Genomic DNA, 8,042 nt, shown 5'->3' with positions numbered 1-8,042 from the left:
AACGTCTAAATCTTAATTTATGGTTATGATTTTTAAATTAAATATACTTAGCCGGAATTGAGGCTTCAGTAGTTTCATATCTCTTTCAAAATGGCTTCAGAATTCGTTTTGAACTGAGGCCGCATCTCACCACTTTTATGCATGACTTTCCTTATATTTAATTACTCGTTGAATTGAGAACTTTGCAAATCCATTAATAGACGAACAAACTGAAGCAAATTAATTTTTAAATTACAGTTTAGTAGTTCTTTTCTATACAGAACGTTGTCAATTAGCAGAAATTCTGGTTCATAACGTTGTTAACTTTTGAATTCATGTCTTCATATTTTAAAATGTGGTTTTAAATAATTTAACACTTTATGGCCAATTGTTGTCTTAGAGCAATACGAATTTTAGCAATTTTGTTAAAAGGATAGCGGGAAATCGCGTGAGTTAGATTGGCGCAAATAAATCAGTGTTGCCAATACACGGATAGAAAGAGAGCAGGAGCAACACTGCACTCTCTTTCAACTCACGAGATTTCCTACTAACCTTAAACAAAATTGATGGGGGGCGTTGGTGGCCGCAACGGTTTAGGCGTTGACACGGCGTTCATCACTGTAAGGTAAAGGTCCCGGGTTCGAATCCAGCGGCCCTGCATTCGAAACCGACATACTTACGAATGGGCTTTTTTCAAAAACACCGGCAGCCCGAGGGTTCAAATAACCTCGTAGTTGAAATTCCCTTGTAAAATAAATAAATAAACAAAATTGCTAAAATTGGTATCGCTTTGAAGTTAGTTTGAGCAAGAAAGAGTCAAATTATAATTTGGATATGAAAAATTTTAATTTCGCTAATATTAAAATCAATAGTAGTGGGGCGAAGAGCCATGTGGAAGATAGGAGATTCCAAATTCGTGAGTTTCGATTGTCGCCAAAAAAAAAACAGTGTTGCCAGTACAAGGGATGAAACTTCGAAGAAAAACACTGCACCGGCCTAAATTCGTGGGCTTAGCTAAGCTTTAGCAAATTTGATCAATTTAGTGTTGCCCTGAGGAAACATGCACGAAAAGGTTAAGTCTCGTTTCCGTTTGACTATCTGTTTGTCTGTTTGTTTTTTTCTCGCTTTCCGGACTTGCCATTTGCCTGTTAATATCTCTCTGTCTATTTCTCTTAGTCTCTCTCTCACTCTCTCCCTTTCTTCCACTCTTTCTTTCTTAGTATCTTATTGAACCTTATTTTACATTTAGTGGTCTATTGAGCAAATTACTTCTTTCAATTACTTTGGTTTTGGTTGAAATGAATTGAAATGAAAATTGTCACGAGCGGGATTCGAACCCACGACCTCTCTCTCTTTGTCTAGCAATTTTTTCTACATCCGACTGTCTTTGTCTGTGTCTTTTAATAAATCTCTCTCTATTTCAGATCTACAACCACCACCTCTACCTCTCATCTTTCCCTTTCCTTTAAACTTTTCCCCAAGGACATGTACCTCTCATCCTCTCTCTTCCTTCTTTCTTTGTGTCGTTTGTTGGTCCATCATTCTTTGTCTCTGTCTGTCTCTTTCAATCATCTTTGTTTGCTTTCTCTCCTTCTAACTTACTTGCTCTCTCTTTGTCTCCCATTGGCTATTGAAAGTCAGAGTAGTCAAATTAAACCAAATTCTCTCCCTATAAATAAAACAATTTATTCTCTCTTTCCATTTTAACTTTTTGCCTAAGGACCTATTCGTTTCACGTTACACTATCAGCCGTTTGTTTCTCTCTCTTTCTCTTTCTCTCTCATTCCCTTTCTTCCACTCTTTCTTTCTTAGTATCTTATTGAACCTTATTTTACGTCCATTACATTTAGTGGTCTATTGACCAAATTACTTCTTTCAATTACTTAATTTTTTTATGTAAGGTTTTGGTTGAAATGAAAAATCAGTGTCACGAGCGGGATTCGAACCCACGACCTTCGGCTAAACACGCCGCTGCTCTACCACTTGAGCTATCGCGACTTCGATCCACTCGGATACTAACTCTCCGTCTCAACCTACAACCTTTCTAATTTTCCCCTTATTTTGTGTCATCAAACGCATTGTCAATTATAACCTGGAAAATATCCTGAAGCAGAAACTTTGTTGAGATCATCTGCCAAAAAACATGGAAGATTATTGACTTTCTGTGAATAATGGTTCTGCTCACAAATTTGGTGTTTATATTTAAAAAAATCAACTTTACAAAAAAATTGTGAACAAGAAATATGTAATTAGAACCATCATTTTCAGAAAATGAGTCTACGTTTTCACCCCACCTTCACCATTTCTAACAAGATTATTGATTCCAGTTCAAATAATTCAATTGATAAGTAAAGAATTTTTTGCAATTTTTGTAATGAATGAATTTTACTGTACGAAGTAAATCAGAGATCATTACTTGGCTGTAACCAATTTTATGCACGGCGTTTCTTTAAAGTGATAAAAATGGTGACTCGTTCGCGGAAGCCGGAAGCAGTTATAAAAATGGAAAATAAAGACTATAAGGAGTGTCGGAGAGCCCCCCCCCCGCCTTGAATCGATCACGTCATTATTGACTTTGTTGGCAGTGAAAACATCAAGTGCCTTTTTTTGCGGATCGGTAATCTCACGACATATCTGCTTCCGTATTAGTCTTGGCTCTAACGCAAATTTAAAACATCATCGACGGTCGATTAAGCATCAAATCCGGAGGAATGAAAATACGCGGGCCTAAGCTGAACCTTCCTTCCTTGTATGTCATTCAATATATTCAAATGACCTGCTTTGCGTAATGGAGCTTTTTTTGCGGAACAATAAATAACCCAGCTCCATGTGCGCGTGTCAATAATAAATATTTCATGTCAAGCGTATTATTTACTAGTCATCTAAATGAAAATTATGTTCGCACATTTTACCGAATGTGTTTAAAAATATCTGACACGTTCTAAGAGCCTATAGATGCAATCGGAGTTCGAAACATGACTGAATTATGTGAAATTCTTCTCCCTCCGTCCACCCCTTTTAAGTCGAGAAACATGCTGCGAACTAACAGAAAATACTTAAATCTGGTTGCTTATCTTTATAATTATCCATTTCGTACTCTAAGGCTATATTGACTGATACGTCACTGATTACTTCTCAACTACTTTCATGGGGATGTAGGGGGAAAGACATAAATGGCAAGCATTAGAACCTATACGCTTATCATCCATAACAGTTTTTTTCTTCAAAAAACGTATATTTTTTTAGAAGTCGTATAAATGGAATAAGTGAAAGGATTATTGACTTTGGATTATTGATTATTTTTAAAAAAATGTTGGAAATGTAGGTTGCGAATTACCTGAACGATCTGTCTTGCAGTTAATAAGAAAAGAGCGAGAGAGCGAGAGAGAGAGAGAGAGAGAGAGAGAGAGAGAGAGAGAGAGAGAGAGATAGAGAAAGAAAGAGAGGAAGAGAAAGAGAGAGAGAGAGAAAGAAAGGAAGAGAGGGAGAGAAAGAGAGAGAAAGAGAGAGAGAGAGAAAGAAAGGAAGAGAGGGAGAGAAAGAGAGAGATAGAGAAAGAAAGGAAGAGAGGGAGAGAAAGAGAGAGAGAGAGAGAAAGAAAGGAAGAGAGGGAGAGAAAGAGAGAGAGAAAAAGAGAGAGTGAGAGAGAGAAGGGAGAAAAGGAATGTTAGACCGACAAACGACAAAAAGAAAAAAGAAATGAGGAAGTGAGAAAAAGATTTTATCAAGAAAAAGTTTGAAGAATGAGAGGGTTAGTATGATGTAAAGAAATAAAAACTTTGAGCGAAAGAGAGAGACAGAGACAAAGAATGTTACCAACCACATAAAGAAAAAAAGAAAAGGGGGAAATGAGAAAAAGAGGCGAAGAAAAACCTTGAAACAAAGAGTGAGTGAGCGGGTTAGAACGAGACGAAGCAAAAAGATATGGAAAAAGACAAAGAATGTGGACAAAGTAAAATATAAGCAAAACTTATAACAACAGCGCTTAAAATTGTCAAAACAGAAAAGCCGCTGTTATTTAAAAAATAAAATGGAATTCATGAACAATATGCACAAATATAGCACACAATTCTCAAAACATTTACTTGTGATTAGAAAACATAAAACCTCAATTTTCAATAGATCGTTTACAGTTCACGTGGCTAGAAATCTAAACAACCTTCAAAAAATGGTAAACTTCAGATTCACTGAGAAAAACAATAATTAAACATTATGTTGAGAAAGACTAAAAATAATAAAAGTGAAATATTTGTTTGTGTTGTTTTGGCTTTTTTATCAAATGGCTAAAACCTTTTTGTTAACCTGTAAATCCGTAAATGTTCTTTTTTTGAATTCTTGATTTCTTTGAAACTTTTCCTGATGTCTTCTTTTTTTCACTTACTCATTTCTTGCTTTCTGTCGTTTGTCTGTAAAACATTCTTTGTCATTTTACTTATATATTTTTATAACCACATTCTAACCCTCTCTCTCTCTCCCCGTCCCTCTCTCGCCCCCTCTCTTTTTCCTCTTTCTTTCTGTCGTTTGTCAGTCTAACAATCTTTGTCTCTGCCTCTCTCTTTCACTCATATGTTTTAGTTGTTTTATATCATTCTAACCCTCTAACTCTTCCAACTTTTTCCTGAAAAATCTTTTTCTCATTTCCTCATTTGTTTCTTCCTTTCTGACGTTTGTCGGTCTGACATTCTTTGTCTCCCTTCTCTCTCTTTCTTTTTTCTTTCGCTCCATTCTCTTTTTCTCTCAAACTTTTCCTGAGGACCTGTTTTCTCCCCCTCTCCTTTTTTTCTTTCTTTCTATCGTTAGTCAATCTAACATTCTTCGTTTGATTACAATCAGTCTATTCCTGTCGAGTTCAGAAATTCTCATTCACCCACACCGATCTCCAGAGACAACACCCGTCAACAAAGTTTTTTACAGAAATGATAAATGATGGAATGAGTGTGGTGCTCAATACTTTCCAAACGGATAGTTCCTACTCACAATAAGTTGTTTTGCAACGATCCGGATTTCGAGCCTTTTAGCTCATCATCAGGTTGTAGAAGTCCTTCAACCTGATGATGAGCTAAAAGGCTCGAAATCCGGATCGTTGCAAAACAACTTACTGTGAGTAGGAACTATCCTTTTGGAAAGTTTTTTACAGTCGTTCCACACAATGTGACTTTAAAAATTGCATTTAACGCAAGCTGAGGGATCGCTGGAATATTCACAAAACTCCGTGAAAAAAAATCTCGTCCTTATGATGCACACCTCAAAGATCGCTGCATTAGCAACCGGAGCACGTAGGAAAATAAGGCAAACTCACGTGGGCACCTTCATGTTTGTCCAATTAAATCACATTCACTACGTGTGTAATTAATGTTTATCACTGTGCGAAAAACCGGAGAACGCGCAGAATTGTGGGTCACGTGTTTGTTTAATTTTTTGTTACCGCAATTACAAATCCGGCTAATGAATGGGCCCGCTGTGAGCGAATAATTATCGAGACTAAGCTGTCTTTCAATTGATCCGTGCTACTCATGTTAAATAATTAATTAATGTTTGTGTATGGTTTAGAACAATGTGTGGCCGTAAAGTGAACTCGTTCCGGAACCCTGCTCTTAATTGCTGGCATGTAAGATTGTAAACTATTAAACGACTTGTATTTTTAAAGTTTACGATTATAAAACAGCTCATGCCAATTATCTGTTCCAAAGTTCGAGCTTCCTTTTTCTTGTTATATAGACTAACTAAAATACGAACGTTTATTATTGTATGTACCGTACTATAAGTCTTTTCTATTATATAACGGCTATCCCGGAGGGGTCCAGAAGCTCAGAAGCTACGTTGACAACCTCAAAGGAATGCCCGATATGAGAATAGTGCTTAAGCAAGGAAGGAAGAAAAAATTTGCGTCCCTTGTCCTGATTTTTGTAGGAAACAGGGGGGAATGCACTTAGTGTACGTTCACACTGAAAAACCGGTTGCTCTCCACTGTACATCAACAACAAAGAGATATCAATTCAAGACAAATACTTAGGGCAATACCTAGACATGCTTTCCCGTACACTCGGTCGTCCTAAAAAGGACAATGAGGATCTTTAACGTCGCACCTAGCCTATTCGGCCTTATAGGACGTTTTGATTCTCAATATGAGAGCTGACTCACCTCCGCATACGACAGAATGGTATTACTGCCGCAGCGTTGCTGTAGAGGCAGCTCAGCCCCGAAGGCCCAAGACAACCTCGCTCTCCGCTTGCCCATTCCGAGTGGTCGGGTCTGCATTAAGCATCAGACCGTATGCAGCGCGCATACGGCTATCTAAGCCGAAATATATCAGCCTGGTCTCCGGCACACTCCCTAGATAGAGAAGGCCACTCTTATCTCCCAAAGTATTGGGGCTTCTCTAGAAACTACCGGATCCGCCGGACCGTCAACACTAAACTAACCTCATACAAACTTTACTGCGACCATATTTGACATAGGGAATGGAGTTGGGTCTGCCAAGCCATCCAACATCCAGCGCATCCGATCCTTCGAATCATAAGTCTTCAGGCAAATCGTCAAACTCCTTACTACGCCACTGACATCACTATCTATAACGGCATTGACGAACCGATCCGTTCCCGATTCCAAAAGTTTCACATCAACCATCCTAACCGAAGATATATGCGAGACCTCCTTGACCCTGGCATTGGCTGGTGGCAAATGGCATGTGTCCTCTGGATGCAGCGTTGGCATTAGTGTAAGTGCTGTGACCATGTGAAAAACCGTTTTGTAATGACATATGTATTATATGCTAATTATGTATAGAGTACAAATAAAATAATGAAACAAAAACACCATTTAGAGTTTAATTGTCATAGATGTTTGCATCCTTGCCTTTCACATAAAATCCCGAAACAGGCCTGCACACTATTATTCCTGAAGAATTTCCGGTGCGCGTGTGGGCCACCCACTGTGGATAGCACGCACGTGTGCACCGTGTGCTCAAATAGTGCAAATTGGTTTACACGAAGTATAATGACCGTTCTTACTTTATGTCAACATAAAATAATGGGATTGTCTAACGCTCGCTCTCATAAAAATGCACATCATTAGGCAAATAAGAGATGATTTGAAACTGGTTAGAAAAGAGTAAACAGCCCGATATAGATAGTCATGAAGTAATGACCTAACATGTGCAGTACGTCCAATCCAGCAGCAAATTAATGGTGGGTTTGTCAGTTTTAAATTCTCCACCTGTCACTGTGAGTGAATTTTGGTACAGTTCGTGTTATGCAAATGCCTCCGACGAGGACCGGCTTCGCAGTTAGCATAACACGGGTTCCACGCCGGATTTTCTGTCCTGCTAACGATCCCTGTGAATGCAATCTGACTTTAAATAAGGAAGCGGCTACCACACGTTGGCCAATTTGCGTCATCGTAATATGCGCACTCATTGCCAGAGATGATAATTGTTTTAATGGGCTTCTGCATTTCATTGCCGACCCCAAACAACTTTAACCGTTTAAACTAAGCACTTACTAATAACATAGAAGAAAACTTTAACATGAGACAAATGTACATACATAATCATAAAATACATGTCTCAACTTTACATATTCTTAAAAATACTTAAACACCATTGGAATAGGGGTGTTACCATTTCTATCAATCTTTCAGCAAGTATTTGAAATTTCCATTTGGATTACAAAAATTAAGATACAAGACAAATACACAAATCGGTGAATGCATCCAAAATCGTCGAAACTTGGGGAAAAACAAAAACCAGGACACAAGTGTTGGGTAACGAGACACACTGGCCAGAGGAGGCTTGGGCCAGTAAATCGAGGTTACTCTGACAAAAAAAACCTTATTTTATGCTTATCGTTAGGGTTATAAGCTGGTTGAGGCAGGAAGTAGGAAGGTGATTCCACCCTTTACTGAGAATTTTGGTAGTTGGCTTTCGAAAACCGACACATACGAACAGGAGTTTCTCATTGAAGATGGCGCAATGTTGGGGATATTCAACTTTTTTTTTCTACCTACAGTTTTCGTCAAAAACCTACTCGTAGACCTTGAACTATGTATTTATTTTTTTTATTTAC

At 38.1% G+C, this 8,042-nt stretch overlaps 1 non-coding gene across 1 annotated transcript; it reads right to left on the bottom strand.

The window, feature by feature from the left end:
• Positions 1 to 1,904: 1,904 nt before the first annotated feature.
• On the bottom strand, positions 1,905 to 1,977 carry Trnan-guu. The gene has a single exon. It is a non-coding gene; the product is annotated as a tRNA-Asn (tRNA).
• Between the last annotated feature and the right edge of the window lie 6,065 nt (positions 1,978 to 8,042).

The sequence above is a fragment of the Cimex lectularius genome, unplaced genomic scaffold (genome assembly GCF_000648675.2).
Source record: "Cimex lectularius strain Harlan isolate CLEC.00 unplaced genomic scaffold, Clec_2.1 scaffold27, whole genome shotgun sequence".
Lineage (NCBI taxonomy): Eukaryota > Metazoa > Arthropoda > Insecta > Hemiptera > Cimicidae > Cimex > Cimex lectularius.
The sequence above is the reverse complement of the archived record's forward strand: the minus strand, read 5'-3'. Positions and strand labels throughout refer to the sequence as shown.